This window comes from Bos javanicus, chromosome 14 (assembly GCF_032452875.1).
Source record: "Bos javanicus breed banteng chromosome 14, ARS-OSU_banteng_1.0, whole genome shotgun sequence".
Taxonomy (NCBI): domain Eukaryota; kingdom Metazoa; phylum Chordata; class Mammalia; order Artiodactyla; family Bovidae; genus Bos; species Bos javanicus.
In genome coordinates, this window is record NC_083881.1 from 62365798 (window position 1) to 62389437 (window position 23640).

At 44.9% G+C, this 23640-nt stretch overlaps 1 protein-coding gene across 2 annotated transcripts in view; it reads left to right on the top strand.

The window, feature by feature from the left end:
* Positions 1-294: 294 nt before the first annotated feature.
* NCALD (neurocalcin delta) overlaps positions 295-23640 on the top strand; it is a 468302-nt gene continuing 444956 nt past the window's right edge. Inside the window, exon 1 of one of the 2 annotated variants that reach the window (XM_061439258.1) lies at positions 295-393. The gene's annotated coding sequence lies outside the window, so the exon portion shown is untranslated. The remainder of the gene's footprint in view (positions 394-23640) is intronic. The other variant, XM_061439257.1, reaches the window with a different exon arrangement.

Here is a 23640-nt window from a genome sequence, read left to right on the forward strand (position 1 = left end):
TGGAAGCTCGGCAGCGGGCTAGGAGTAGGGAGTACAACGGGGATAAGTCTAGCGGCTGCACCCAAGAAAATAGGGGTGTCCACTGCACCTGCAAACCCCACGCGCGCCTCGGCTTGGCCCCCTGCATCCCAGCCGGCTGCCCACCCTGGAGAGGCTGCCTGGGGGGCAGCAGTGTGTGTGTGCGTGTGTGTGTGTGTGTGCGTGTGTGTGTATGTGTGTGTGTGTGTGGAGGTGGGGGGGGGTGTCGGCGGCCGCTACAAGGGAGGCGGCGAGGGAGGCTGGGGAGGGGGGCGCGGCGGGCGGTGGCGCGGTCCAGGGGGAGGCGGGCGGAGGGAAGGCGCTGCCGCCGCCGCCTCACCCGCGGCGACACAGACGCCGGGAGCGGCCGAGGCGGTGAGTCGCAGCGCCTTCCCTCCGCTTCTCGGGAGCTGGAGCGGAGCCGGAGTTGCAGCCGGGCGGGTGTGCAGGGCCGAGGGCGCCAAGAGCAGCCGCCGCGGGAGCCGACGCTCTCGGGGCGCGGCGGGCGCAGGGGTGGGCGCGAGGGGCGCGCGGTCCTGGGCACCTGGTCCCCGCTGCCCTTCCCGGGTGCAGCTCATTCTGTCAGTTCCCCTGTCCTCCACTCAATGCCTCCGAGGGAAGATAGAACTAAACCAAAGACCCCGAGGAGAGTGGCAGGAAAGGAGAGACCAACTTTGCTAAGGGAAGCGCAGAGGCGCGCAGGGCAGGCAGGATGGGGGCGCGCTGGGTCGGAAGGGGGCGTTCGTGCGCCTGGTGGCCCAGGACACCAGAAGCATCCTTCCGGGGGTCGGGGGAAGAGGTGGGGGTCGCGGGCACTCGCGGATTCCGGGGGGAGCCTCAGAGTCGGCCCTCCGAAGCCGCAGTGGGCGGGTACGAGGGGTGGGCTCCTGCAGAGGGGGCTTTAGGAACCACCAGAAGGCGCCAGGGAACCCCGATGAGGAAGTGGTCTGCATTGTGGACTCAGGACCTGAAGGATTTGTGTCTCTTGCCCTCGGAGACTCGGGAAGGGGTGTGCTGGGGAGATGTGTTTGAGTGTTTTTCAGTGCATACCAATTTATTTTTAGCTCCCAGAGAAGCAGGATGTGCAAAGTGGGTTGTATCAGCCGGGAGGGGCAGGAGGTCTCCCTGTCCGCAGGAAATACACAAGTTTCTTGCTGCAGATGCTTGCTTTAACTTTCATGCCTGGAGAAATGAAAGCTATTTGGCTGTCTGCTGGTCTCCCCGCAGGGCCGCTTTCTTCCTGCGGGTCTGTCTGGGGCTGCAGGCCCGGCGCGTGCGCTTCTGTTGTTGAGTGCAAGACCCAAATAATGATACTTATTCTGCTCCGTCCGGCAGCCGGTGCGAAACACAGAACCAGGGCTGCCGAGGTCTCACTCGCAGAGAAGGAAACCGCACAGGCTTGCTCAAAGTTTTCCCAGTTCTTGCTGATTTGAAAATGATAGACCTAAGCCTCTGTATTGCCAAGAGCAGACTTTGCTGTCCTGGTTTCTCAGACTTGATTGGAAAGGCTTGTGAGGTTTTTCTGTCCAGCTGGGAAATGATGTTCTAGGGTCTGATGTGGTGTGCAAGGCCACAGCAGAAGAGAAATGGATAGTATGGCAAAGGGGGTAGTGTGGATGTCCAGGTCAGGCTAGCGAGGGCTAATTACAGACTTGGGGATGGGGTTTCCTTCAGAAGAAGAGGCTTAAGAAGCTGAAATCCAAATGTTCAAAGATACCCAAGCCAGACCTCTGGAGATTGCCTTGAAATCTGCCCATTTCAGTCACTCAGCACCCATCCTGAATATTCTCTCTCTTTAAATGTGCTTAGGAGAATGGGCTGTGAGGAGTGTGGACTTTGCAGCCAGACTGCGGGATATGAATTCTGGTTGGGACATGAATAGCTCTCAGGCTGTGGGCTCCTTGCTTAATCTCTCTGTGTTTCCTGATCTGTGATGTGAGGTGGACGCATACTAAAAAGCACAGACATTGCTTTGCTGACAAAGGTCCATATAGTCAAAGCAATGGTTTTTCCACTAGTCAAGTATGGATTTGAGAGTTGGACCATAAAGAAGGCTGAGCACCGAAGAATTGATCCTTTCGAATTGTGGTGCTGGAGAAGACTCTTGAGAGTCCCCGGGACTCAAGGAGATCAAACCAGTCAATCCTAAAGGAAATCAACCCTGAATATTCATTGGAAGGACTGATGCTGAAGTTGAAGCTCCAGTACTTTGGCCATGTGATGCAAAGAGCCTGCTCACTGGAAGAGACCCTGATGCTGGGAAAGATTGAGGGCAGGAGGAGAATGGGGTGACAGAGGATGAGATGGTTTTTTTAAATTTTAAATTATATATATTATATTGAAGTATATAGTTGACTTATGAAGTTTGAACTCATTACTCTTATTACATTTGTTGATGTCTGCTGCTTTCTGTCAGTTCTTATTGTCACTGATTTAGTTTATAACTTCACCACCTCTTGCCTGAATTGCTCCAGTTGCCTTCACACTGGGCTTCTTGCTCCAAATCAGGACACTTTTGCTTCAATCGATTCTCTAAATTGCAACTAGAAAACTTGCTTTGAATGACCCTATACAGGAGACAGCAAAAGAGACACAGATATAAAGAACAGACTTTTGAACTCTGTGGGGGAAGGCGAGAGTGGGAGGATTTGAGAGAATAGCATTGAAACATGTATATTACCATATGTGAAAGAGATCACCAGTCCAAGTTCAATGCACGAAACAGGGCACTCAAAACTGGTGCACTGGGACAACCCAGAGGGATGGGATGGGGAAGGGGGGGTTTGGGATGGGGGACACATGTACACCCATGGCTGATTCATGTCAATGTATGGCAAAAACCACCACAAAATTGTAAAGTAATTAGCCTCTAATTAAAATAAATAAATGAATTTCTAAAAAAAGAAGACTTGCTTTGAAAACAAAAATCTAAGCCAGTCACGCAGCCTAATTCCTTCAGAGGTTTTCTGTGGTTTTCAGGGTAGAGTTTGGACTTCAAGACCTTTGTGACTGTACACTTGTCTCCTTGCCACCTTCATCTCCCAAGCCTCCCTGTGTGTAGCCTTGACTCAAGTCACTGAGTCTCAACACCTGCCATCTTCCCATCCTTTTTCGTCTGGTCAACTCCTATGCATTCTTCCCTGCTCAGCTGCAGTGACATTACCTTCCAGCAGACCTCTGGGTACCCGCCTCCTCCCCAGCTGACCGAACTACCCTTGTTTCATGCTGCAATCGCACCATACACGTACCCCTCTTATCACTCTGCATCATCTACATAGATCTTCCCAAGCTGCAAGTGCCTGGACAAGTGGATTGTTATTATATAAGTAATTGTTGGATGAATAAATGAACATCAGTCAACCAAAGTTCCTAGCTTCCCAGGTGGCGCTAGTAGTAAAAGAATCCACCTGCCGGTACAGGAAACAGAGGAGACAATCCCTGGGTCAGGAAGATCCCCTGGAGAAGGGAATGGCCACCCACTCGTCTTCTTGCCTGGAGAATCCCATGGACAGAGGAGCCTGGCAGGCTACAGTCCATGGGGTTGCAGAGTCAGACATGACTGAAGCGACTTAGCAGGCATGCACAAAGCCAGAAGCAAACGTGGAAAATAATAGAGAGGAAGACCAAACCAGTCTTTATATATATTACTCTGCAATTAAAAAAAAAAAACTTTGGAAAATATTAAGGAATCAAAGTTCAGTCGCTTAGTTGTGTCTGACTCTTTGCGATCCCATGGACTTCAGCATGTCAGCCTTCCCTGTCCTTCACCAATTCCCAGAGCTTACTCAAACCCATGTCTATTGAGTCGATGATGACACCGTCTCATCCTCTGTCATCCCCTTCTCCTCCTGCTTTCAATCTTTCCCAGCATCAGGGTCTTTTCCAGTGAGTTGGCTCTTCACATCAGGTGCCAAAGTATTGGAGTTTCAGCTTCAGCATCAGTTCTTCCAATGAATATTCAGGTTTGATTTCCTTTAGGATGGACTGGTTTGATCTCCTTGCAGTCCAAGGGACTCAAAGGCTGGTCAAAAGAAATGTGGTAGACTCTTGTGGAACAATTTCAGAGATTTTTTTTTAATTGTAAGGGGTCAGACTAACAATGGAGAAATGTAGTCATTTGAGCTCTTTCCTTACTTTCCTCAGGTTGGCTGTGAGGAATGGGGGTTCGGCTATCTGAGAGGTGTGCAATGAAATAGGTCCTGAAGGTAGAATGAAGGTTGCTACATGCATGGGCTTGGGAGCCCTTCCTGGAAGTGTAGCTTCCCCCCAGAGAGTGGGTGTCAGCCTGCTCTGGGATTGGTATGATGAGAACAGAAACTCTCCTGTCATCAAAGCTCCTCTGTACTTTTCAGACAATTCAGTGGGTTCTGTGGGTGTGCTTCTGACTGAGGCGGCATTTCCAAGCGCTCCTGGACTGAGCTTCCAGGAGCCCTGCAGAGTGAGATAAGAGAGCGTGTGGATCTCTGGGATAGCCCCAGAGTCTGATTTCATGGCTCCAGAGCAGGGGTTTTTGTAAACTGAAAGATCTAAAAATGCTTTTTAAGGTTTTTAAAGGGTTTAAAACACATCAAAACACAAAGAAGAATATATAGTGGAGACCACACCTAAAATACTTACTACACAGTTCTTTACAGAAAAACTGCCAGCTGCTAGTCTCAAGCTAAGACAGTTGGCTTCATTTTGCCTGTCATCTTTGATAGATTGGTCGTGGCTGCCCGGAGAGCTGGGGTGAAGAGGAATCCAAGATTGGGTCCAGGCTCAGTAGGAAAGAGTGCTGTGGTCAATTAGTGATGTCTGTCAGGGTGTGGGATTAGGCAGTAATGACAGCCAGGCTTGGTCCTCACCATCCCTCTCTATCACTATGATTGAATATCCCAGCATTCCTCACAGTGGCAGACTGTGGCCATTGGCTTTGATTGAGTCCCATGCCTGTTTTTGTGGCTGGAGTTCCACACCAGTCTAGGGCTTGGGCTTGGTTACAGGTTTCATTGCTGAGCCATAGGCTAAGAAGTAGGAGCAAGGGTGTTTCTCCAGCAGAACATTGTTATACTGGCTCCAGAAGATTGAGCCATAAAGTTTGGATTGAAAACCAATAGACGTTCACTTACAGTAGTGTCAGCATTCCCGCTTAACTGATGAGGGAAGTAGGCTAAGGGGCACTCAGTAGCTTGCTGGAGGATACATGGCTGGCAAACAAAGGAGTTCTGATTTGAAACCCATAATTGATGCACTTAGTAGGGTCATTTGTGACAATTTAAAATGAGTTTAGCCTGAAACTCTATTCTTTTCATTTCTGAAAATATAGGTAGATAATGTCAAGAAATGTTAAGTACTAGCTGGCTGGAAGACTCAAGAAGAAAAGAACATAGACATCTTTGGCTAGATATTTACTCAGTTATCCGATTTGATTAATATTTTTGAGGAGTTTTTCTGTGCAACTTTTTGTTAGGTTCTAGAGATTCAGCTGAATATGAGCTAGTCCCCTATCTTGAAGGAATTTGCATTCCAGCTTGAAAGTGCAAGAGATAACAAGGGAACAAATTGCTGGAAGAAGGGGTATGTGGCGGGGAGGTACAGGAGCTACGCCCCCTTGATGGGGACAGTAATCTTCCCGTTTGTGTATCCCCGTGTAGTTTGCGCAATAGGTGAGCAATATTTCTTAAATACATTTTAAAATTATGATTAAAACACAGAACATAAAGTGTACCATTTTAACCATTTTTAAGTGTATAGTTTTGTGGCATTAAGTGCAACTGCAACCAGTGTGCATCTCCAGAAATTTTTCATTTTCCCAAACGGAAACTCCACACCTGTTATACAAAAGCTTTTCCTTTCTACCTGCCCACTAGTCCCTGGCCACCACCCTTCGTTCTGCTTTCTGTTTCTATGGATTTGACCACTTCAGATGCATTATAGAAGTGAAATTATACAACCTTTGTCCCTTTGTGACTACCTTATTTCACTTAACGTGTCTTCAGGATTCACTCATATTGTAGCATGTGTCAGAATTTCCCTTCTTTTTAAAGCTGAATAATATTCCATTGTATGGATATACCACATTTGTTTATCCATTTTTCTGTCAAGGGACACATGTATGACTTCTGTCTTCTGGCTATTTTGAGTGATGCTGCTATGAACATAAACCCTATAAAAGGTTGATCAGCCAGAGTCCTGCTGCGCAGCAGATGACAGACTCAAAAGCGTATATAACTGGCGACTTCCCTGCAGTCCAGTGGTTAAGACTCTTCGCTGCCACTGCCGGGGTCATAGGTTTGATCCCTGATTGGGGAACTAAGATCCTGCAAGCTGCAGAGCACAGCCAACGACAACAAAAAAGGTGTAACTGAAAAAACCTAAATGAAGGGACTATAGTCGTAGTCCCTGCTTAACCTCGGTTTTGCTTTCTAAGGGTTCAGTTACTGGTGGTCAACCGTGGTCTGAATATATTAAGTGGAAAATTCTGGAAATAATTCAAATGACAAGATGTTCTGAGTGTTGTGATGAAATCTCACATTGTCCTGCTCCAACCCTGTCCAAGACAAGGCGAATCCCTTTGTCCAGAGAATCCCGTTCATTGGTCATTAAGAAGGTCCACTGTCATGGTATCTTGGTGCTTGTATGCAAGTCACCCATTGTCTTTAAAAACGGCCCTAAAATGCAACAGTAATGATGCTGGGAATTCGGGTATGCCAAAGATAAGCTGGAAGTGCTTCCTTTAAATGGGAGGTGAAGGTTCTTGACTTAACAAGGAAAGAAAAAAATCTTATGCTAAGGTTGGTGGGATTTATGGTAAGATGAATCTTCTATCCATGACATTGTGAAGAAGGAATTCATGCTAGTTTTTAAAAATTTATTTATTCTTAATTGAAGGGTAATTGCAATATTGTGTTGGTTTCTGCGGTACATCAACACGGACCAGTCATAGGGATACGTATGTCCACTCCCTCTTGAGCCTCCTTCCCACCTCCCCCCCCAGCCCACCCCTCTAGGTTGTCACAGAGGCCCAGTTGAGTTCCCTGAGTCACAGAGCGAATTCCCACTGGCTGTCTGTTTCATATATGTTAGTGTGTATGTTTTTGCTGTCGTACCTCAAACAGCAAAAGTTATGGCATCAGTGCGTGATAAATGCTTAGTTAAAATGGAAAACGCATCAGATTTGTACAATAAGATATTTTGAGAGAGGGGAAGAGAGCACACTCACATAATTTTATTACAGTATATTATTATAGCTGTTCTATTTTATTTGTCCTTGTTAATCTCTTACTGTGCCTAACATAAATTAAACTTTACCATAGCTATTTATGTATGTATGACTGAACTGAATAGCTATGTATGTACAGGAAAAATCATAGTAAATATAGGGTTCAGGATTATTGTGGTTTTAGGCATCCACTGGGGTCTTGGAACGTATTCCCCATGGATAAGAGGGGACCACTGTGTTCGGAAAGTTGTGGGTTACGTTAAGGGAAATCCTATAGAATGGCTAGACAAGTGTGCAGGCCTTTACTACCCAGCCCTGAAAGGGTGACGTGAAAGAGCAGTTTCTGGGATTGCTTTTCAGCAAAATACAGCAATTCCAGAAACTGCTGTGGCCTGGCCGGGAGGCACCAGGTGAGTAAGTCCCAGCCACTCTTTTCTCCGCATTGCTGGTGTCCGATTGGCCAAACCATCCAGAAGCCAGAGGGCTGGAAATGCGAGGACTACCTTTTTCATAGCAATCAGCCTCTCAGGGCTGAGAGCAGAGTGGAGAAGGGAGGAAGGTGGATCTGGAGGGACAAAGCAGAGGGAATTCAGCACCAGGGAGCATTACGGTTATCCTTTACAGGTAAGGGAGCATCAAGAGGCTGAGGGAACTATTCTAGATTGGTAGCTAGTGAGTTGTGGAGCTGGGATTTCAACCCATGGATGTGTTTTTCTTCTGTACATCCAGTTGGTCCTGAAATGTTAGGGTTTTCAGAATCCTGTGTGTTTTGATTCTTTGATAATAATCTGATTTGCTCAACTGTCAAAATGTAGAGTGATTGCTCAGAAATCACCTCCCCGCCTTTCTTTTCCTAAATAACAACATGTATTTTGTAGATAGGTTTCATAGGTGATTGGTTATGTTTCAGTAATAAATATGATTAGCTTTCTGTGCAGTTGATGGGGGTGACAATATGTCCTTGAAACACACGTGAAAAAGACACAAGTTTGTTTTGTTTTACTTTTAACTGAAGGCTTCAAAAGAGTTGACAGTGTAACCTGACTACTTAAACATTAATGAGATTTCAGCCTCATTGGAAGAAAGAGTGTTGAGGATAAGGGAGGTGGTAGTTCCCTCCCTGCTATTCTGGCCGGAGGGTGCAGAGGGCAGAGTCTAGCTCGGGGGATGGGAGTGGGGTGGGGGTGAGCCCGTCTCTCCTGGGGCATGACTTGAGGGGCTGTCTAGCCAGAAAAAGCTCTGTGGGAGCCTGATTATTATGGTTTCCAAATATGCGAAGTACTGCGCTGGGGAAAAGACCTATTCTGGGGCCAGAACTAGGCTCACTGTGAAAACAGCCGGCTGCTTTGCAAGGCCTCATATTTTCCATTCCCCGAGGTTGCGAGGCTGAGGCCACGGTGAGAGAGGTGGCTGAGGGCTTGTATGAGTTTCCTGTGGCCTCTATAACAAATTACCACAAACTGGGCGGCTTAAAATAATAGAACTTCATTTTCTCACCGTTTTGGAGGCCAGAGGTCTGACATCAAGTTATCAGCAGCGCCAGGTTTTTTCCAGAGGCTCTGGAGGAGAGCGTGTTGCTTTCTTCTCGTTTCTGGTGGCTTTTGGCATTTCTTGGTTTGAAACTGCATCACCTCTGCTTCTGCCTCCATGATCGCCTGGCCCCCTCCTCTCCTCTGTGTGTCCCTTATAAGGACATTTGTCATTGCATTTAGGGCCACCTGGATAGTAATTCTAGATAATTTGTTTCTCCCAGTTTTATTGAAAAATGCGGACATACATCACTGTAAATTTAAGGTGTACATACGTACAGCAGGATGGTTGCATTTACATGTAGTGTGAAATGGTCACCAGAGAGGTTCAGCTAGCATCCATCATCTCATATAGATAGAATTAAAAGAAAGAAGAAAAGAGAAACATGCTTCCCCTTGTGATGAGAACTCTTAGGATTTATTTTTGTTTAACGTCTTTCCCATACATCACCCAGCATCATACTGTGTACATCCTGCCCTACTTATCTTGTAAGTGGAAGTTTGTACCTTTGGACCGTCTTCCTCCAATTCCTTCTCCCCCCATCCTCTGCCTCTGGAAACCACAAATCTGATCTCTTTTTCTATGAGTTTTGTGGGGTTTAAAAAAATGTGTTTGTTTTTGGATTTCACGTGTAAGTGATATATAATATTTGTCTTTGTCTGACATTTTATTTAGCATAATGCCTTCAAGGTCCATCCATGTTGTTGCAAATGGTAGGATTTTTCTCCTTTTGATGGCTGAGTAATATTCCACTGTGTATATATACCACAGCTTCTTTATCCATTCATTATCAGTTGAATAGGTTGTTTCCTTGTCTTGGCTATTGTAAATAATGTTGCTGTGAACATGGGGTTGCAGATACCTTTCTGAGTTAGTATTTTCATTTTCTTTGGATTTATCCCCAGAAATGAAATTGCTGGATCGTATGGTAGTTCTATTTTTAATTTTGGAAGATCTTTCATTTCGTTTTCCATAGTGGCTGTTGTTGTTGTTTATTGTTCAGGTGCCAAGTCATGTCACCCCTTTGTGACTTCATGAACTGCAGCATGCCAGGCTTCCCTGTCCTTCACTATCTCCTGGAGTTTCTTAAATTCATGTCCATTGAGTCAGTGATGCCATCTAACCATCTCATCCTCTTTGACCCCCTTCTCCTCCTGCCCTCAATCTTTCCTAGCATCAGGATCTTTTCCAAGGAGTTGACTCTTCTCATCAGATGGCCAGAGTTCCAGGTTACAATCCCACCAATAGTATACAATGGTTCCCTTTGGTTTCTTCACATCCACATGAGCATTTGTGATCTCTTGTCTTTTTATTGATGCCCCTTCTAACAGTGGTGAAGTGACATCTCATTATAGTTTTAATTTGCATTTTGCAAGATGATCTTATTTCAAGATCCTCAACTTTATTACATCTGCAAAGACCCTTTTTACAAATAAGATCACATCCACCTGTTCCTGCAGCTAGGATGTGGACACACCGTTAGCAGGGGGTCCACCATGCACCCCACAACAGACTCAAGTGTACACTGCAACTCTTGATCCTCTGATTCTGTGACGATGCCCATAGATTTGGTTCCTATCGGTTCCTCCCCCTGGATCTTATTCGTGCTTTTGATTTGATCTATTGAAATTTTAACTTTAAATGACAAAGCAAACAAAATTCTTAGAATCTGTGCCATCATTTATTTCTGAAATGAAGGGGTGAGTGAAAAAGGCTGTCAAAATCCAGTTTGAGCTCTGCCTTTGCTGGAAGTTTTCTGTACTTTGCTCTGTCCAGTGGCCTTGGAGGAAGTGAATGGGAGAAGAGCAGCCTCTGGGCCTGTTCTGGCTTCTCACCTGGGGTTGCAGGATGCTTTTAAAATTGTAATTGCTCAGATGTTAGTATCTTTCAGGAACATGAAGCAGAATGAGTAAAGGTTCAAGGTTTAGGTTTTTAGAAGGCATGGGCTTAGAAATGTGATTTGTAAATGCTGCCAGCCCATCAACAAGCCTTTTATGCATGTGTTTTCAATACTGAGCCCGAAACTGGGGCCTGTGTACACCAGGCACACAGGGTGAAGTCAAGGGTAACTCTGGCCATTACCTGGATAATTCGATAACTATAACTCATCAAGTGGACTGTATCAAGAGAGTCCACACCCCAGGGTGTAAATTATTCTGTTTGTTTGTCTGTATTGATCACTTTAGCTGGGTAAGAGCCAAACTTACCAAACAGACCCTCTGTGTTATGGGGAGGTACCTGTAATATGGGGAGGCGTTTCTCTCCAGGGGGCAGCAAATTTTGGCTGCAGTTAAGAGAAAGAGGAAAGGAAAAGAAAGTAAAATGTCCCTTCACGTTATTATGTATTCTGCTGTAACACTGTTACTCTAGTTAATATTAATTTTGGATTTGTTTGCTTTGAATAGTATACCTGAAGTACTGAGATACTTAGAAAATTTAGTCACACCAGTTGAAGAAAATGGTTTGCCTTGCACAAGACTGGATACACAATTTATGAGATGCAGTGCAAAAAGAAAATGGGTGGCCCTTGTTAAAAAGTTATAAAGAATTTCAAGATGGTGTCAGTGAGCCTTAGACCAAGCCAGGGTTCTTCTGAGCATAGGGCTTGCATGACCCTCTGCACAGGTCATCTGTCCATGAAGCTGGCCTGGAGTCACAGAGATGCTTAGATTGGCATCTTCCAACTTATTGGCATCTTCTTGACCCCCAAAGAGGGACCAGGCCAGTTGAAGCAGATGCTCCTGTATGGACAAGGACAGTGAGCAGGCTAGCCATCTCTAGTCTCCTCTGCGTCTCTCTCCTCCCTTATCCACCTGCCTCTGTGCCCTGAGAGGCAGGTCTCTATCACCAGTATCAATGTCCATCCTTGTCTTCTGATTTCTAGTGTAATTCAGTCTCTGGGGGGGTCCAGCCACTCCCGGGAGGGGGAGGGGAGAGGGAGGTAGAGAAGTTATTTCCTGAGTTCCCTCCTGTTGGCTTCATGCTGCAGGGTGGCTGACCTGTTGCCCAAGGCCATGGCTCCATCCAGACAGCCTCTCTTTACCGCTGTCTTCGGGTGCCTTGAGTCACTCCTCCCCTGTGGCCCTCAGGCCTAGGATGGTCATGCTCCCTGCTATTGCGAGCCTAGCGTTCACTGCTTTCTCGAACCCCTCACTGCTGTCTTCTCACTAGCCTCCTCCCTAGGATCCTTCCTGGAATCACAGAGACCTCTGGGCCCTAACAGAGCTGGCAACCCTCTGCCAGGGCTGGACCATGGCTTGCACTGCTGTGGAGCTGAAAGAGCGGCTGATGGCTCTGATAACACGTGACTGCTGCATCAACTCCTGGGAAAGCAGGGCAGTCAGGAAGCAGTGTGTCCACACCGCAGTGGTGGAGAACATGTGCCGGGAGGCAGGCGCATGAATTCTCTGGCATCATTTTGGGTGAGTCATCTCATCTGCAAAATGAGCGTAATGATAGTTCTTCACCTCTGGGGTTGTTCTGGGCATGCAGTGACGTCACGTGGGTATCATGCTTGGCACAGTGCCTGCTCTGCTGTAGGTGTTCATGAAGTCTGGTGGCTTTTACCATTAGTCCTCTGGAGTGTCCCCTCGGGGAGATGCACTGTCTACCTTGTCTCTGATCTGAACCAAGGTGCCACAGCCTCCCCTTACACCCATGATGATCAAGTTTCACTGGTTCCCTGTTGTTTTGAGTTATTTCTGTCTATTTCAATGAGATGGTAGTGTTGTGGAGGCCGGGGATACTATTTCCAGAATTCTCTTGGTACTAATCTAAGTTTCCAACTTAGTAGCTAACACATCATTAAACTGTTAAGAAATGTGTCTGGGCTAAATATAGTGACCATATAATTTATTGTTCACACCAGGATGCTTTTGAGTGTGAACAAGGACAACTTTTTTAATGTTCATAACAAAACAACAGGCGCAAACACCGATGTCCTAGGTAATCCAGGCAAACAGGGACATGTCATACCCCTAGTTAAGTGAGCCTTACAATAGTCTTCCAAACGGGTTTTAAAGTTTGCCACGCTACCCTCTTTTGTGTTAGTCTGCCTTTGGTTTATGAAGTAAAAACTTGAGATTTCAGTGACATAGAAAGAATGTGTTTGACACGCCTAGTAGGCTCTTTGCTAAACAATTTCTTACTGGAGTGTGGTTGTTTTATAGTGTCGTGTTAGTTTCTGCTGTGCAGCAAAGTGAATCAGCCACAGTGGGTCAGCTCTGTGTGTACATATATCCCTTCTTTTTTGGATTGTCTTCCCATGTAGGTCATCACAAAGCATGGAGCAGAGTTCCCCATGCTATGCATTAGTTATCTGTTTTATATACAGTGAACACTCCTAGTGGATTCTTGGCCCAAATTTGAGACCATAGGTCAGGACTGCTCATACAAATAGAGGCCTACTTTTATACTTTATGATTCTACTTGATATTGGGCACTTACTTACAGAACTTTCTTCTGTTCCTACTTTCGCTCTCCGCATTTAGTCTCCTGATTTTTGTTCTTCTTGGACAAAAATAGTAATCATTTGCGTTTAAGAGATGGCAAAACAGATTCATATACATATATTTTTCCGAACATCTCTGTCTTTGTATTTCTGGTTGCCTAGGTGACATTTCCAAGAGAATGTGTGGTAATCTGCTATTATTAAAGTAGCAATAACATTATTAAATAGTAGCCTATTTTTAGGCTGTTGTATACCTTTCTTTTTCCCCCACCAGACTATGTAATTGGTTTATTTTTTCTGTTTCCATTATTGGAAGGCCATGTATAGCTTCCTTCCTCTGGTTCTAATTTGAGGGTTAATTAACTTTTTGAAAATTGACACAGTAATTCAGTACCTTCTCCATTCAGCATTACTGAGTCTGTACTGATGAACGTTAGATGGTATCATCAACTCAATGGACATGAGTTTGAGCAAACTCTGGGAAATGGTGAAGGACAGGGAAGCCTGGTGTGCTGAAGTCCGTGGGGTGGCAAAGTGTCAGACACAGCCCAGCGACTGAACAGCAACAACAAAGTCTGTACTGATTGTCTGCTTGGTTAGTTGACACCAGTTATTTTTCCCACAGGTTGTCCAAGCCAGGCTTGGCCAAAGATATTTTTGGTAGAAGAGAAGGGGGATACAGAGGCAATCTGTAGCTCCATAGGGGACAGAGCCCATCTCCGGAGCTGGATTAACCTGGCTTCAGTCTCAGTATTGCCGCTTACCAGCTGTACGCCTGGAGCTGGTATCTTAGTAACAGCTGTGCGGTGCAGGGTCCTGCTTCCTGGGGCTGCTCTGAAGCTTGAGAAGGGTAGGTGGGCACCACGTGTGAGTGTGAGGTGCAGCTTCTCACAGGGACACTTGGGCTGCTCTTCAATATCCAAGGTGCAAGTGCACCACCTTCGTTTCAGACCAGAAGTAAAAAATACTCAAATATACTAATGAGATAAATTAGGGAGATCCTTACATTCTTTTTGTAAAAATTACTTATTTGTTTGTTTGGCTGTGCCGGGTCTTAGTTGTGGCACTGGGGATCTTTTAGTCGTGACGTGTGGGATCTAGTTCCCTCACCAGGGATCGAACCCGGGCCCCCTGCATTGGGACCCTGGAGTCTTAGCCACTGGACCACCAGGGAAGTCCCTATATTCTTTGCTAAAATGATTTTTGTTTTAATAAACATTTCAGAGAATTTCCTTTAATGGTGAACACACCACTGAGTGTGCTTTTTCTAGCATTGAAATTAAAAATCTAATTTACCCTCACACTTTTATGGATATAACTGTAGTATTATTACCTATAATTCAAAGGCAGTAGAGTTGATATTTGGGTTATTCACATAATTTACCATTTATGTAATGTATATATGACATATATCTGTGTAATAAGGGATTTTGATACTTATCTGGTTGTTATATGTACTTGGAAGGGAAATATTTAGCCTGATTCAGTATTAGGGCCTGGAATACTGCCAATAGGGATCTGAGATGATTAATTTGGATTTTATGGCAAGTTTGAAAAGTGGGATGGACTTTTAGTTCAGTTCAGTCGCTCAGTTGTGTCTGACTCTTCGTGACCCTTTGGGATAGACTTTAATCTGTTGTTATTTAAAATGATTTAATATTGGAGTGTCATCCTGGCTGGAGTTCTTTTGGTTTTCACTTTTTTGCATTGTTATTTTATTTTGATACATAGATTTATCATTTACTAAGCAGATTTATCCGAATTGACGAATGAGGCAGATTGCTGCTTCATTGCCCTGGAGTTTGTCTTGCGGCCCTTGAAGACAGGGGAAGGAGGGAGGAAGCAGATGTACAGACAGAAACACACATACACACACAGATACACACACACTTCTCTTTAGACTTGTGACCTAAAATTTCTAATAGGATATTTAAAGTAAGAGCTCTTTGATGGGATTTTACTCTGTGACTTGTCGGAAGGGAAAGATTGGGATGTGGGAAGTCTGTGATGCTGAGTTCCCATCACCTCACCCTTTGGAAGATATGACAGCCTTTTCCATATGAGATGAAAAGGCAAGTGGTGAGAATCAGAAGTCAAGTCTGACCTCTGAAGTTTCTGGGGAAAGCAACAGGAAGAAGGCGCCTTGTAGTTTTCTAATCCAGGCACTTAAAGAATATGTTCCCCAGAACTTGGGTGCTGTTTCCTTCATACCGTAGTCCCCATCATTATAAAAGGAAGGCATTATCATGAAATAAAATGCGAAGATTATAGGACATTAGAAAGAAGAAATAATAATCCATATAGTCAAAGGCAAAGTTAATATTTGGACATTCATTATTTCGGGGAGAGATTTTTCTTAGTTGCATAGTCATGTTTGTATATAATTTTAAAATTATTTTTAATTTAACTGTATACTCCAAGCCGTGATATTGTGATATAATAAGAAATACATGTTTGGTCTTTGCTCCCAGTTGGAACCTCCCAGGTTGCAAAACACCACAAACTGCTGGGAGGATGGCATGCTTGGAGAGAGCCTGGAAGCGCCGCACCTCTTCCCCTGCACCTTGGGGTGTGCATCTCTTCTGCTCCTTAGTTCTTTGTTTTTCTAATAATTTGATACTCTAATAAGTAAACTGTTTTCTTGAGCTCTGTGAGCTCTTCTAGCAAATTATTAAACCTGAGGAGGGGGTCCTAGGAACCCCTGATCTATGGCTGATTGGCCAGGAGTGCAGGTGACATCCTAGGACTTGCAGCTGCTGTTTGAAGTGGAGAGCAGTCTTTGGAACCGAGTCCCTCCCCTGAGGGGTCTGCATTCACTCTGGGTCATTAGTAGCAGCAGTTGAGGACTAGGACACCCAGTTGGTGCCCAGAGAGTTAGAGAATTGCTTGGTGTGGAAAAAACCTTCACACATTGGTGTCAGAAGTGAAGTATTGAGAGTAAAGAGAATTCCTTTTCCAGAAATTCCATTTTATTTTATATTCTTTGCAGATAATATGTAATTGGTCCTATACTATTCCATTGACTGGATATACCACCGGTTACTTAAGCATTCCATGATTGCTCATTTGATAACAAATCTAAATTTTTTTTTTGCTATTGTCACTTTGTACAGTAACTTTTACTTGATGTGAGGTTATATCTTAGGATATATTTCTAGTGCATTTAATAGGTTGAAATTTTGAACATTTGAAAAGATAAAAGATGTTCTAGCACTCTTTATTGAATGATGTTGTTTATTTTTTTTAACTTTCCATAAAACAAGTGTCTTTTCTTATTTGTGCTTTTTTAATTTTTCAACTTAAAACAACGGTATTATAATCAGAAGGGTCTTTCCTAAGGAAAGAAGATTTTGCATTTACCTGGTAGTTACACTGAGGATAACTTGGTCCCTTCAGGTCCTAGATCTTTGCCTTGTAACTTGACCATCACGATACTGCTCGTGGGTGTAGTCTGAGCAGCTCCACACTAATGAGTTCTCATCCACCTCTACTGCATTGCCAAGAGATGGCAGGGCCACAGACATAAATCTCATCTTAAATATGAAGCAGTCAAACAATCTCAGGACTCATTCAGGGTTATTCCTGCTTTCTAGTCTGATAGTTCATTCTTTTTTTTGAGTCTTAGCTCTTCTGCTCTTCCTTTTTTGAGTCTTAGCTCTTCTGCTCTTCCTTCTAAATCTGCTTTAAAGTGATAAATTTATCTTTGAAACTTGAGATGTGTTTGGCTAGTTTGATTACCATGTAGGAAATTTATCTTTGAAACTTGAGATGTGTTTGGCTAGTTTGATTACCACGTAGGGAATCTCAGGAAGGTCATATAATGGTAGTTTTGCTTAGAAATGAAGGCTCTTCCAGGACCAATATTACTATTAATTTTTTCAGCAAATATTTACTGTGTGTTGCTTTGTCCCAGACACAATGCCAGGGGACATCCCTGGTGGTCTAGTGGTTAAGACTTCGCCTTCCAGTGCAGGGGGTGTGGGTTTGATCCTTGGTCAGGGAGCTAAGATCCCTGGTCAAGGAGCTCGGCCAAAAAACTAAAAAAAACTTTAAAAAAAAAGAAGCAATGAAGACTTTTAAATTGGTCCACATCAAACAAATCTTTTAATAAAAAAAGATAATGCCAAGTGTCATGGGAAATACAAGGTGAGTAACACACTTTTCCTATCCTCAATGGATTTACACTCATGTCTTTAGTACTGTTTTAGTTACTTTTATTTAACTGCATTCTCTACTAAAGGCTATCAATATTTTGTGCTGCACTTGCTCCACTGTCTGGAGACCCCTGGGGAAGATGTTTTTTTTTTTTTTATCTTGCAAGTCTTGAGAGTAGAGTGCATGGGATGTTGTATCTTATTCAGGGAACTCCTGTGAGGTACTTAACACGCCTGAGGACTTGACTGATGCATATTTTATGAGCTAAGATGGACCCGAAGGTCTTGCAGTATCTGTGTTACACTTTTCGGTCCCAACTTCTCTTCCTTTGGGCGTTTAGGTTACTCATGTGGTCAACCAGGATCTAAAAATAAACCTAGAAACTTTGAGAGTTTTTTTTTCCTTCTTCTTCTTTCTTGGCTGATTGATGTGTGTTTTCGTGTCTCCCAAACTACACTGTGTTACTATTTACTTTTGCATTATGTATAGCACTTAGCAACCAACAGTGGAAATGAAAGTTAAGAGCACAGCCAGCCCTGGCCGAGCTGGAGGAATCAGCCAGCTGAGGCCTCAGAGAATTCTCCTTCCCTCCCCCATCCCTGTGAGTCTGTGGCCCTGGGGTCCGCCTTGCTGGCCTCAAGTTCCTGCTTTTGCCTTCTCAGCTGGTGGCCAAGTGGGGACCAGACGGAGGGACAGGAAGGACCCCTCCTGCCCCTGCCCTTACCCCTCTGCGTTCCCTTGTCTGGTCAGCGTGGGCAGAGTGAGTCCCTGCACCCCAGGAGGGCGGGCACGCCCTGGCCACCAGGGACATCTTGGCACCCATGACAGTGCTGTAGGGTCGGAAGCATGGTAGTGCTGTGTCTTATTTGGAGGTCTGAATGGCTTTTCATAAAGGAAGGTCCAAGTTGTGTCTGGGCCGTGCAGGGCCCACAGGACAAAACTCTGTGCTTCTTGAGGAAATCTGAGGTTAGCATGGCTCTGTTAGGGTGACCTCAGGCAGGGTTTAGAACATTGTTCTTGGAGAATACTTCCTACAGTCTAAGTATTCCAGGTTAGGGAGAAACTTAGAACATGATCAGCCTGTAAGCTGAGGGACTGGCTTTAAAGTAAAAAATGTGGCTTATTTGTGCATGGGAATGGCCCTTGCTTGAAACACTGGGATGTGCTAGCCCTTCTCTCCCCCAGCCCTCTTCTGTAGCTGTCAGAATTCATCAGTCCTCTGATTTTTAGAATAGCAATTGTACTGAAAAACTTGCATCCTGATTCTACCAAAAGAAGGCAGGGAGAAAGGCCTTGGGAAGATAGATTCAATTCCTTGATTATTACCTTTTAGCAAAGAATGGCACCCCACTCCAGTACTCTTGCCTGGAAAATCCCATGGACGGAGGAGCCTGGTAGGCTACAGTCCATGGGGTCACAAAGTCGGACATGACTGAGTGACTTCACTTTTTCTTTCTTTCTACAAAACCAAATACACCAGGGTCTTTGGGATGGGCCCTTATCTTTTTTTTTCCTTAGAGAAATACTGATGAAACTTCTGTTCCTTTCTCAGAACTCCTGTGTGTTTCTCATTCTTAATGCATTTGGGGGAACAGATTTGAAGAGTATTTCTGTGAATCTTTTTTTCTGGGGAAATAGAGAATTTTTTTTTTCTAAATAGGGAGTTTTTTTTTTTTTTTTAAAGATGACTTATATCACCTTTCTTTAGCAAAATTCATTTTTTTTTAAAGGCTGGAAGGCACAGATCAGCAGTGCAGAATGATTAAACACACTTACTTGGAAAAGGAACAAAGTCTGTACAGTTGCTTGTGTAATTTTCACAGAAGGGACAAAACAGTTAAAGAGTAAACCCTCTCCCCCAACTTCTAGATGACTTTTTTCCAACCTCAGAAGGGGTGGGCCCACTCAGAACAGGAAGTAATCTCAGGCCAGTGGTTTGAGTAATGAGAGAAGGTTCTGGATTTGGCTTAGCTGAAAGCCAGGTCAGGCTACAGATGCTCTCCTACAGCATCCACACACTGCCCCCAGGCACCTGCTCAACAAGAATGTGGAGCCAAGGCAATAGCTGTAGAAGTGCAGCAGAAGAGGAGGCTGCACTCTGAGCAGCTGCAGAGGGAGGAGTAGTCTGAGAAGTTGGCATATCAGCCCTGCTACGTGGAGCAAGGGCTTCCCAGATGGCGTTAGTGGTAAAGAACCCACCTACCAATGCAAGTTGACATAAGAGACACAGGTTCGATCCCTGGGTCGGGAAGATCCCCCGGAGGAGGGCATGGCAACCCACTCCAGTGTTCTTGCCTGGAGAATCCCACCGACAGAGGTGTCTGGCAGGCTACGGTCCTTAGGGTCACACAGAGTTGGACACAACTGAAGCGACTTAGCACACAGGCATGCAAAGGAATAAACTAGTCCCGAGGGGTCAGTGCAGGACCCAAGAGGAACAGGGCACAGGACCAGATGAGGACAGAGACAGCGTGGCCCCTTTCACGTGCCACCCGTGGCTCAGGTTGTTCCATTAAGGAGGATCTCCCCTGTAGTTATATCCATATGCTGACAGTTCAATATGTATTGCGTAAAAATATATATTTCTATTCAAGTTAATCACTTAATAAATTGTTGCTTTAGTTTGGGCCCTCTCAGTGGTCAAGGATAAGATGTCACTCAAATGAGTTCAAGTACAAGGGGCGCATTGTAATGACTATGACTATCATTACATTGTCCCGAGTGTATTATCACATGGACTCTTCTGCCCTACCCTGTGGAAGGAGTGTTGTTATTCCCATTCCACTGAGGAGGAACAGGCTTAGAGAATGTGTCCTAAGCATGTGGATGGTCAGTGGGAATCCAGACTCACACCCAGGTGGTCACTTGGGAACCTTATTCTCTAACCACTGGGCTGCGCTACCCCTTGAAAGCATTCTGAGCTTGTGAAGCAAAGAACAGCTGAGTCTCCTGGGCGCCAAAACAAAGGACTGGAAAATTGGGAATGGAGTCATGACCTTTCTCAGAGGTTATGTGGTCTCTGTTCAGTTGGCCCCTTCCCTTTTCTCTCCTATCTTCTGCTGCTGCTGCTGCTGCTGCTAAGTTGCTTCAGTCGTGTCTGACTCTTAGCAACCCCATGGACTGCAGCCCACCAGGCTCCTCCATCCATGGGATTTTCCAGGCAAGAGTACTGGAGTGGGGTGCCATTGCCTTCTCCTCCTATCTTCTATTGCTTCATTTTCCTCATGGTCCCTCAGTGGCCAGCCCATAAGGCTGCAGCCTGGAAGCTCAGAATCTTCTGGCTGAAACTCATAACTGAGAGTTTCCTATTGGTCTAGCTCACTGAGCCAGACTACACAGCCATTGCAATCTGGCTAGGAAAAATACTAGCTGCCTTTGGGTTGCCTGTTCATTCCAGGTTCACTGGGGGTTGCCTCGTGCACAGACTTCTCCAGCACTATTTTCCCAAGCAGGCGATTGTGGGTAAGACTGGGAAGTTGTTCAGAGCAGGAAGTTAACATCTGGTATAAGCTCATTTTATACTTTAATACTTTTAAATACTTTAACACATTTGCTATCTTTGTAAACTCTCAAGTCAAAAGAATCTGTATCTGTTCAGACTCTTCAGGTTGTGAATGAAAGAAACTGAATTCCAAGGGACTTAGATCAAATTTAATTGGTTCTTATAACTGTGTAGGCAGAAGCTTGGCTGGACCCAGGTCTGAGACAATGACAGCAGAAATGGATCACTTGCCACCACGGGGCTCTGCGCTCATCTGAAGTGAGCAGTTGTCCTTTCATGACCTCAAGACCCCAGTGGAAGCTCCAGGCTTATCCATTAGCTGAGCCGCCCCAGTGGAAAGTGTCTCTTTCTTTATAGCAGAATTTACAGCAAAATTCCCAGGTTTGAATCTCATTGCTCTGGATTGCCAGTCTCTCAACCAAACCTGGCAGCCAGGCTGATTGCCCACTCGTGGAGAGGGGTTAAACCACCCCTTTATTAAAACACATGAACTGAGTATGGGGCGTATAGTCTCCAGAGACAAGTGGGATGTTAGTACTTGAAGAAATGAGAGTGGATGCTGTCCAGACAAAAATAACCCATGTCCACTTGGAAAGATTTTCAGGTATATCATAAATAACTGGATATCCATAATCAAGATTTGGGGGCTTAGGGTAAGCAGTCTGGGTCCCTGACTTTATGTTATTTGTATGTGACAAATCCAAAGACCTAGGAAATTCAGTGTTTGGAAAGGCCTGCTGCTTCTGTTGCTAAGTCACTTCAGTCGTGTCCGACTCTGTGCGACCCCATAGACGGCAGCCCACCAGGCTTCCCTGTCCCTGGGATTCTCCAGGCAAGAACACTGGAGTGGGTTGCCATTTCCTTCTTCAGTGCATGAAAGTGAAAAGTGAAAGTGAAGTCGCTCAGTCGTGCCCGACTCTTAGCGACCCCATGGACTGCAGCCCACCAGGCTCCTCCGTCCATGGGATTTTCCAGGCAAGAGTACTAGAGTGGGGTGCCATCTCCTTCTCTGTGGAAAGGCCTAGATCACCTATATTTTCTCAGTCATTAATCCTGAAAAATGATGCTATTAAATCATCCAAAATTATTATTAAGACTTACATCTTTTGAGAAAACCAATCACAGGATGGCCTCGTCTCCATTTTTTGATTAAGTCAGAGGATAAGACTTGAAGAGCTCTTGTTGGGTGCCCTCTATTTAAAGTCTAATCTGTTGTGGCATTGCAATGACTTTGGCGAAATACATAAAGGCTTTGTGTAAACCTTTAGCAATGCTAGACTCTAAGACCCAGTTTATCAAGGTAATGATTAAATTGTCCTGTTTATATATCCATGATCTTAATACCCACTGGGAAATAATTGGTTGGTTTTTAACTGTCTCATAAATCAGGAACTTCAAGGCCAGAGGAGGCTAAATTAGTAGGTCTCCGTGCTAGCAGATGCAAGTTGAATCTATGCAACTTTGAGTCTTGAATTTGTGTGTGTGTGTGTGTGTGTGTATGCAGATATAACTTTGTGCTGACAGAATTGCCATATTTCTTTGCTTACCTTACCTGCTGCAATGGTCCCAGATGTCCTTGGGAACAAATGATCAGCTGCTTTTGACTATCAAAGTTTTGCAGGCATTTGCCTTAATTTATTTTACTTATTTAAAATTTTAGGGATTCTATGGCAGTACAGTGGTTAGGACTTTTTTGTGTTTTCGCTACTCATGGGTTCAATCCTTGGTCAGGAAACTAAGATCTCAGAAGGCTCACAGCCAAAAAAAATTTTTTTTATATTAGTGGGGTTAAAAAAGTTCCCTTATATATGCCAAAACGTGTTTCTTCTCTCTTGACCTTCATTTAGTGATGCAGCTATTATTTGGTTTCATACTGATTTTAAGTTTCAATTGCAAACATCAGTGCCCACTCTGGCTAGTTTATATAGAAAGAGAGTTTGTAAAATGATATTGAAGAGCTCACAGAATTTCTCGGAGGATCAGTCAGACTTGGAGGCCATGTAGCCAGGAATACTACACAGATTACACCCCTGGTAGCTCCAGCAGAGACCCTGGCGTGGCTACCACAGAGCATAGGTCCCTCTGCACATACCACTAAGGGAGTCCTTGTGGTGGGACACCGTCACTGTTGCTGCTGCAAGCTGGGCATCTCTCTGCCATGCTCAACCCACCCCCGCCTTGCTGAATTCCACATGGTGCCTGCCTCTGTACCCCTGCTCTCTTCTGAGAATGTTGGCATGGATGCTGCTGAGTGGTGGAACCCAGGTCACATGCCTGTACTCCAGGTGCAAAGAAGTCTGGGGATGCACATTCCTGACTTCTTCGAAAGATGTGGACTCAGAAGGTAGGAAGTTTCTCAAATATGGGAGGAGTGATCGAAAAAATGCTGTGCCCACACGATAAGACAAAGTACTACTCTTAACCTCTATACCTAGTCAAGGCTATGGTTTTTCCAGTAGTCATGTATGGGTATGAGAGTTGGACTATAAAGAAACCTGAGTGCCGAAGCATTGATGCTTTTTGAACTGTGGTGTTGGAGAAGACTCTCAAGAGTCCCTTGGACTGCAAGGAGATCCAACCAGTCCATCCTGGGGGAGATCAGTCCTGGGTGTTCATTGGAAGGACTGATGCTGGAGCTGAGGTTCCAATACTTTCGCCACCTAAGGTGAAGAGCCAACTCAATGGAAAAGACCCTGATGCTGGGAAAGATTGAGGGCAGGAGGAGAAGGGGACAACAGAGGATGAGATGGTTGGATGCCATCACCGACTCAATGGACATGAGTT